The sequence below is a fragment of the Saimiri boliviensis genome, chromosome 8 (genome assembly GCF_048565385.1).
Source record: "Saimiri boliviensis isolate mSaiBol1 chromosome 8, mSaiBol1.pri, whole genome shotgun sequence".
NCBI lineage: Eukaryota > Metazoa > Chordata > Mammalia > Primates > Cebidae > Saimiri > Saimiri boliviensis.
This window is the reverse complement of record NC_133456.1, coordinates 7,579,183-7,586,321: the sequence shown is the minus strand read 5'-3', so window position 1 is coordinate 7,586,321 and position 7,139 is coordinate 7,579,183. Positions and strand designations below refer to the sequence as shown.

The 7,139-nt window shown below is 43.1% G+C and overlaps 1 protein-coding gene across 8 annotated transcripts in view; it reads left to right on the top strand.

Annotated features, from left to right (window-relative positions):
* CACNA2D3 (calcium voltage-gated channel auxiliary subunit alpha2delta 3) overlaps positions 1-7,139 on the top strand; it is a 935,925-nt gene that overhangs the window by 84,208 nt on the left and 844,578 nt on the right. The window lies entirely within an intron of this gene.

Below are 7,139 nucleotides of genomic sequence, written 5' to 3'. Positions count from 1 at the left end.
GTAAGTAACTCTGGCTGTTGAAACAAGTAACCCCTAAATTTCAGGAACTTATCATAATTCAAATTTATTTCTTGCTCATGACCATCTGATGCAGTTTCCTTCCAAGGAGTGACTTGGGGAGCTGGGTCCCTCTTAGCTGGAGGCACCATTCTTCCCTAGAGACTTCCTATAGCCCCTGGCAGGGCATGCGCTGCCAGTCAGCCATGAACAGTGACAGACACAGGGTAGGTAATAATGTGGTAGGAGCCAGACCTGCTTCCGCTGCCATTCACTGGCCAGAATCCATTCATGTGGCCCTAACTTCACTGCAAAGGAGGCTGGGAAATGTAGTCTTCTGGGGTGCTCAGGAAGAATAGGGCTTCTAGGCAGTGTCTGCCACAAGAGTTGGTATGTGCTGAATGCTCTTTGTATGCATGGCAACAAACTAGTTTACATGTACAGTCTCACTAATGCTTGGAGATGTGTGCTAGGGTCTTCATCTTCTTCACCAGAAAAGTGAAGCTCAGAGATATTGCCACTGGCCAAGTCACACAGCTAGCAAGTGGCACAGCTAGGCTTGCCCGTCACCTGGAACTACTGCGTCCTTTGTGTGATTTGACACCAGTGTAACCTGGGTGGATATATTATGCTTTTAAGAGCATTGAAGACCAAGTTGAAAATCTTTCTTGGACCTGTTGGTAGATTTTTTTTCATCTTGTACCTGAGGCTTGGAGTAATACGTTTCTCTTCCTTGCACAAACCTGCTGCTAACCTTTCTGGATGAATGCAAGTTGGTCTAAGATTCCCGGCAGCAGTCTTCCAAGCCAGCAGAGAGGAGAAATGTGCATTTGTCTGAGTTACCTCGGGAATGTCAGGGACCGGGCTCTGTGCATATTCTACCATATGGGGAGCAGGCCATGGAGCATGGTCACTAGGGAGTGAGGAGGGTGCTTATGGCAGGAGGGGAAGGTGATGAATTTCTTCTCTCTGTCACTTCATCACGGGACATAGGGCCACTTGTCAGCAAGCATTTCCACAAGATTACCTTGGATTAGCTTTCCCGGTGTATCTGTTCTCATGACAATTATCCATTATCCAGAAAAGTGATCTACAGCCCAGCTGGCTGAGTGACTGTCTCGGTGTGAATCCTACTTCCCACATTCCCTGCTACTCTAGTGATTCATGGCCCCTTTGGAAGTTCACACAGCTCAGTGTTGTCGATTTGATTTTGTGATATGTTTCTTACTTTTTTCTAAAATGGTGAGTAGTGAGTGGGTTCTGGTGCTCTGTTTGTTATTTGATCTTGTTTATGGAACTGCCTTTTGTTTTTCGTTTTTTTTTTTTTCTTTTTTGAGATGGAGTTTCGCTCTTGTTGCCCAGGCTGGAGTGCAATGGCGTGATCTCAGCTCACTGCAGTGTCCGCCTACTGCGTTCAAGTGATTCTCATGCCTCAGCCTCCTGAGTAGCTAGAATTATGGGTGCCCACCACTAGGCCCAGCTAATTTTTTGGGTATTTTTAGTAGAGATGGGATTTCACCATGTTGGTCAGGCTGGTCTCGAACTCCTGACCTCAGCTGATCTGCCTGCCTCGGCCTCCCAAAGAGCTGAGATTACAGGCATGAGCCACCATGCCCAGCCGGAACTGCCTTTCAAGATGTGGGTTTGCTTCAGGCATCTCCCTGGTAGAGCTGGTTTCCAATAGCCCTGGGCTGGGAGGCTCTTATGATACGGAATTGCCAGGATCTGAGTGGCCACTGCTTTGGCCGTGGAGAGCTTGCAGTTCTGACCAGTGACTAGGAAGGCACCTCTTCCACTCCCCACCCCATTTTCACCAGTTAGTGGATGTCCAGGCCTAGTCCCTGTGTGGCCTTGCGGGTACCAGCCCCTTGTCACTCTCAGGTGTCTCGCTTCTTAATGGAGTATAGCCATGTTTCTTTCATTTTGGACAGGCACATCCAGTTCTGGCCTATACAGGTCTCCTTTCCTTGTTTTAGAGCATCACTGTGTAGGTGGTCATTTAAAAACTTTTTTTTTTCAATTATCACAATGTATTTGTCATTGAGCATGTAGTGAGGAGGTACATTAATCTGCTTTCATGCTGCTGATGAAGACTTACCTGAGACTAGGTAATTTATAAAGAAAAAGAGATTTAATGGACTCACAGTTCCATGTGGCTGGGGAGGCCTCACAAACATGGCAGAAGGTGAAAGGCACATCTTACATGGTGGCAGACAAGAAAGAATGAGAACAAGATGAAAGGAATTTTCCCTTATAAATCCATCACTTCGTGCAAGACTTATTCGCTAGTATGAGAACAGTATGGGGGAACCACCCCCATGATCCAATTATCTCCCACCAGGTCCCTCCCACAACCTGTGGGAATTATGGGAGCTACAATTCAAAATGAGATTTGGGTGGGGACACAGCCAAACCATATCAGAAGGGAAGTCTCAGAATGTGGTCAGTTCACTGTCTGAAACCAAGGACTCATACAATTTTTAGAAGATTTCAAAATATGCATTGAAATAATTGGAGACCCTGAGGATGTAACAAAACAAGATTGGGAGTTCATTTGGGTCCTTAGAATTGTCTTTCAATAAAGTCAGTTGTCCAGCCCGCCTCACCTTCCCAGCCCTTTGTGTCTGATAATTTTGCTGTAGACTCATGTTCTAACTGGGGCTGGGTCTCCTAGATGTGAGAGAACTTTCCACAGAACTTTTAGCTAATGAAAATAGAGGTCAAAAGTAATTATCCCTGTACCGATTCTGTACGGAGTAAGGCTGAAGGGAGTTCACGCATTAAATTACATTTTCAGTGTTCTGTTCTGAAGGTATGCTCCTTTACAACTTTATTTAAAGAAAGCATAATGTGAAAGGCTTTTAACTCTGATGGAAGAAAGACAGGAGCCGCAGTCGGTAATGGTAGAATCTCTCATCTCATTGTCTGCTCCAAGAACAAAGATTTTTCAAAACCTGGACTCAAGCAGTTGCCTTGGATTATATTAATGGAACAGAACCTTAATAGTCTCCTCTGGAGGATGTTCTAAAGTATATGTTAGCTCTCTCAAAATGTCTTTGATCTTAAACTTTTTATTACTTTGCTGTGTAAATTTTCTGGGTTCTTTTTGCCACTACCATGTCATCAGATATCTAAGCAGTTTGTTTAAAAATCAGAATCCCTTTAGAGATGAATGTTGCATGTGTATCTCTTTTAATTTATGGGGATTTTGGAGAATGGATTTCAGGTAGATTTTACACATGTTTATAGGGCATCTACTATGTACTGTTCCAAGCCTTTAGGATCTCTCAGAGAACAGAAAAGAAGATCCATACCTTGATGGGGCTTATATTCAGTGAGGGGAAGGCAGATAGTAAAGACAAGCATGATAAATAAGAAAAATACAGTGTTTGTTAGAAAGGTGATAAGTGTTGTGGAAAAAAAATAGAGCAGTAAGGAGGATGAGGGGCAGTGGGCAGAGGTGTGTATGAGCCCAGAGGTGGCACCTATGGCCCAGCCTGTCGGCCATGACTTTCTATCACGTCAAGCTAGGATGTTGAGAAATTATATCTAAGGATTGGGAACAGTAAGGTGGCCTTCTTTTTAAAAAGCTGTACGGTAAGTTTAATCAATTCTTAGGTAATAAGACTGCCCAGTGTACCTCTTTGTAGGAAATTAGCAAATCTACTTAAAAAATCTATACACCATGCAAAATTTGTGTGTGTGTTTGTGTGCGTGTAAGATAGGTCATACTGTTGTAAGAAAATCTTGGATTATATGTGAACTTGGTAAGATTACTGGACTTCTACAGACTTAGTTTCCTCATCTGTTGGACAGGGATTGGGTGATGGAAGAGTAGATGAGGTAATGGACTTGGAAAGATAGTGAAATGCAGCTCATCATGTCCTGGAGAAAAGTGTCCTGGGATTGGCAATAATTCACACAGACCCCTGGAGAGTTTGGTAAGCGTCTGGGGATTTAGTCTCCTCAGCCTTCTGTTTGTTGTTCTCCTGAAGGGTCTGCCATCCAGGTTTACCCTTGTGCCTTCCTGACCTGTGCTGAGACTGAGAGTCAGGCAGAGAGAGGTGCTGAGTTCTGGTAGTCCTTGGTAATGCGTAAAACACTGCCAGGCTGCATCCTGAGAAGGGGGACTGGGTACCCATGTTTTAATGGAAGGAGATGTTAACTGAACTGAATATATACTGACAGGGCATACATGAATACTATCTAACTTTTAGAAGAGGTAGTGTATATATATGTCTTAAGCATCAAACAGGTATGAAAAGGAACACAGAAACCTCATCTCTCACCTCTTTTCCCTTTGTCCAGTTCTCACTCTCCATCCAGATAGGTAATAATTGATATTTATATATTTATTCCTCTGGAGATATGTGTATAGAAACAGAAGCCACTACTAATATATATTCTTATTTCCACTCTTTTTTTATTTTTTACATGTAGTAGCACACTATACATGTTGCTAGAAGCTTTGTTTTTTTTTCCTTTAAGAATACATTTTGGTGGCCGGGCGCGGTGGCTCAAGCCTGTAATCCCAGCACTTTGGGAGGCCGAGGCGGGTGGATCACGAGGTCCAGAGATCGAGACCATCCTGGTCAACATGGTGAAACCCCGTCTCTACTAAAAATACAAAAAATTAGCTGGCCATGGTGGCACGTGCCTGTAATCCCAGCTACTCAGGAGGCTGAGGCAGGAGAATTGCCTGAACCCAGGAGGCGGAGGTTGCGGTGAGCCGAGATCGCGCCATTGCACTCCAGCCTGGGTAACAACAGCGAAACTCCGTCTCAAAAAAAAAAAAAAAAAAAGAATACATTTTGGAAGTTTTCCAATATCAAAGCAAACACTTCCTTGGTTCTTTTTATAGCTGCACAGTAGGACATTGTTTGAATGGTTGTTATAATTTTAACCAGGTCCCTTTGAGAGACCTGTCTTGTGTTGTTATCCACAGTGCCACCATGAATGCCCTGCACATACATCGTTTCACCTGTGGGCACTTTTAGGCTAGATTCCTGGAGGTGGAAATGTAGGGATAAAGGCTGTGTGTGTTGGTAATTTATCAAAATTTTTGATAAAATTTTTGATAAAATTTTAAACGGGTTGCACGAGTTAATACCCCTACGTTGGAACCTTACCCCTGAATGACACCATTACCTGCTCCTTACTATATGTATTCTTTAATGCAAGAATGAATTAGACTCACATTTTTTTAATAAACGGAATACTTTCTTCCTACTGTTCTTAATTGCTGTCCTAGTAGACAAGGATTCAATACTTTTATTGTTCTCTGTTATTTGCTTCTTTACCAGTATACATAGATATTTATGAATTAATGCTTTGTGAAAGGGGAACTGTTAAAGAGATGTGTAAGTTATTTTATAAAAGATATATTATAAAATGTAACTTATTTTTCTTTCCCTAGTTTGTTACCTTTTAGGTTTTAGGTATTAGATTGGTTTAAAAAATGGAGAGCATGGTGCACAATTGCCCTTCTCCATGTGTGAGCTCATATATTTCCATGGTTCCTCACAAGCAGCCTTTAATCTGTGCACATCAGGTGGGCTTCTGAGCTGATGAGCCAAGGTCAGAATCTGCACTGTCAATTGTTTATTGTGAAGCCTCCAGACGACCGCTTCAGTGGCTGGGAAGGGGGCCTGGAGCTAACGAATGCTTCCACAAATGGCTCTTAATCACTGAAACTGGGTCAAATTTCCTTCCTTTAGGAAAATGCCCAGATAATTTCCTTCCTGAAAACCTTATTTTATTTATTTTTATTTTTTTTTTTTACCTTTTTGGAAGGCTGTTAATGGGATAGTTTAAATAGAAATAGTAAAACCTCTTTTCTGCAGGCCTTCTCTGGTTGTTTTAATTAGTATATTTCTATAATGTTAATGTGGCTATTCACCAGTGTGGCTTTGAGCCGTTAAAAGCCACGCCTCCTGCCTCAACCCCCAGGGAACATTGGTAGTACAGGAGCAATTACTCCCTCAGTATTCTTCCTTGATTGCAGGTTCATTGTCCTTACTGGATGTCTCCATCAGTATCTGTCTGTAGAAGATAACAGTTCCTTCTTTCTTCCTGTAGTTCTCACCCAAGGAGAGGGGCATGCATTTCCTCGCATTGCTCAAGGGATGGTGGCTGAATTACGGAATTCCTTGTGACCTGCCACCTTCAGGCTGCTGAATGCAGGGATGAGATGTGGATCCGCCAGTCTCATTTGACATCACGGGGAACAGAGTAAAATAGCATACTGTGCAATTGTCAGGTTTTCTTCTAGTAATGGGAGAAGATAGATATGGAGACTCATAGTGCAGAACGGCAGGAGGATGGAAGTAAAAATGAATCAAATGAGGGAAATTATTTATGTTCACTTAGATTGTTGGGCAGAAAGCTTATGGCACTGATACCTCCAGCCTGGAGTCCCTCTTGAACACTTTGCTGATAGAGCCCATTCAGTAGGAAAATACAGAGAGGAGAGAGGCCCAGGAATCAGTTGAATGGCTCTCTACCACTGGGTCGACCCTACCATAGTGGGGATGCCCTGAGCCTTGGCATTTTAAGTGGAAATATGGGGATGAAGGCATTTGCTGGGACTGCTTGGATGCTGGAGGTCAGGTCTTGTTGGCATGGGACCTTCAGAGAATCTCATGGAGACTCAAAGACCACAGATGCCTCTGACAGGAACAAAGCTGGCAAATTCTCATGTTCCAGAAGACTCTCACCGAATTAATCAGTTTATTATACCTGTCACTTACCATGCCTCAAACATCCAGCATTTACGTTTTGTCAATTACAAGTATTTCCACATGCCACATTCTTAATATTTTCCAGACCTTTCATTTGATTGGTAAACACACAGAGGACCTCTAAAATTGACCTTTGTATCACAACCTTCAGGGAAGATAAGCAGAGGCCCCTTCTCCCTGGTCCCTAAGGGATAGGATCTGGAGTGAAAAGGCAGGACCTGGTCATTACACAGTGGGCTGTTCCTAAAGGTAGGTTGAAGAAGTGAATAGATTTTATCTGCTGTGGCCCTCATTACTGCGAGCCAGTGCTTTTTGCTGCAGGTCACATGAGGAAGCTACTCAAGACATCTGCATGAGAGCTGACAGAGAGGCGTGGTTAGTGTGTTAAACAGCTTGGCTAGG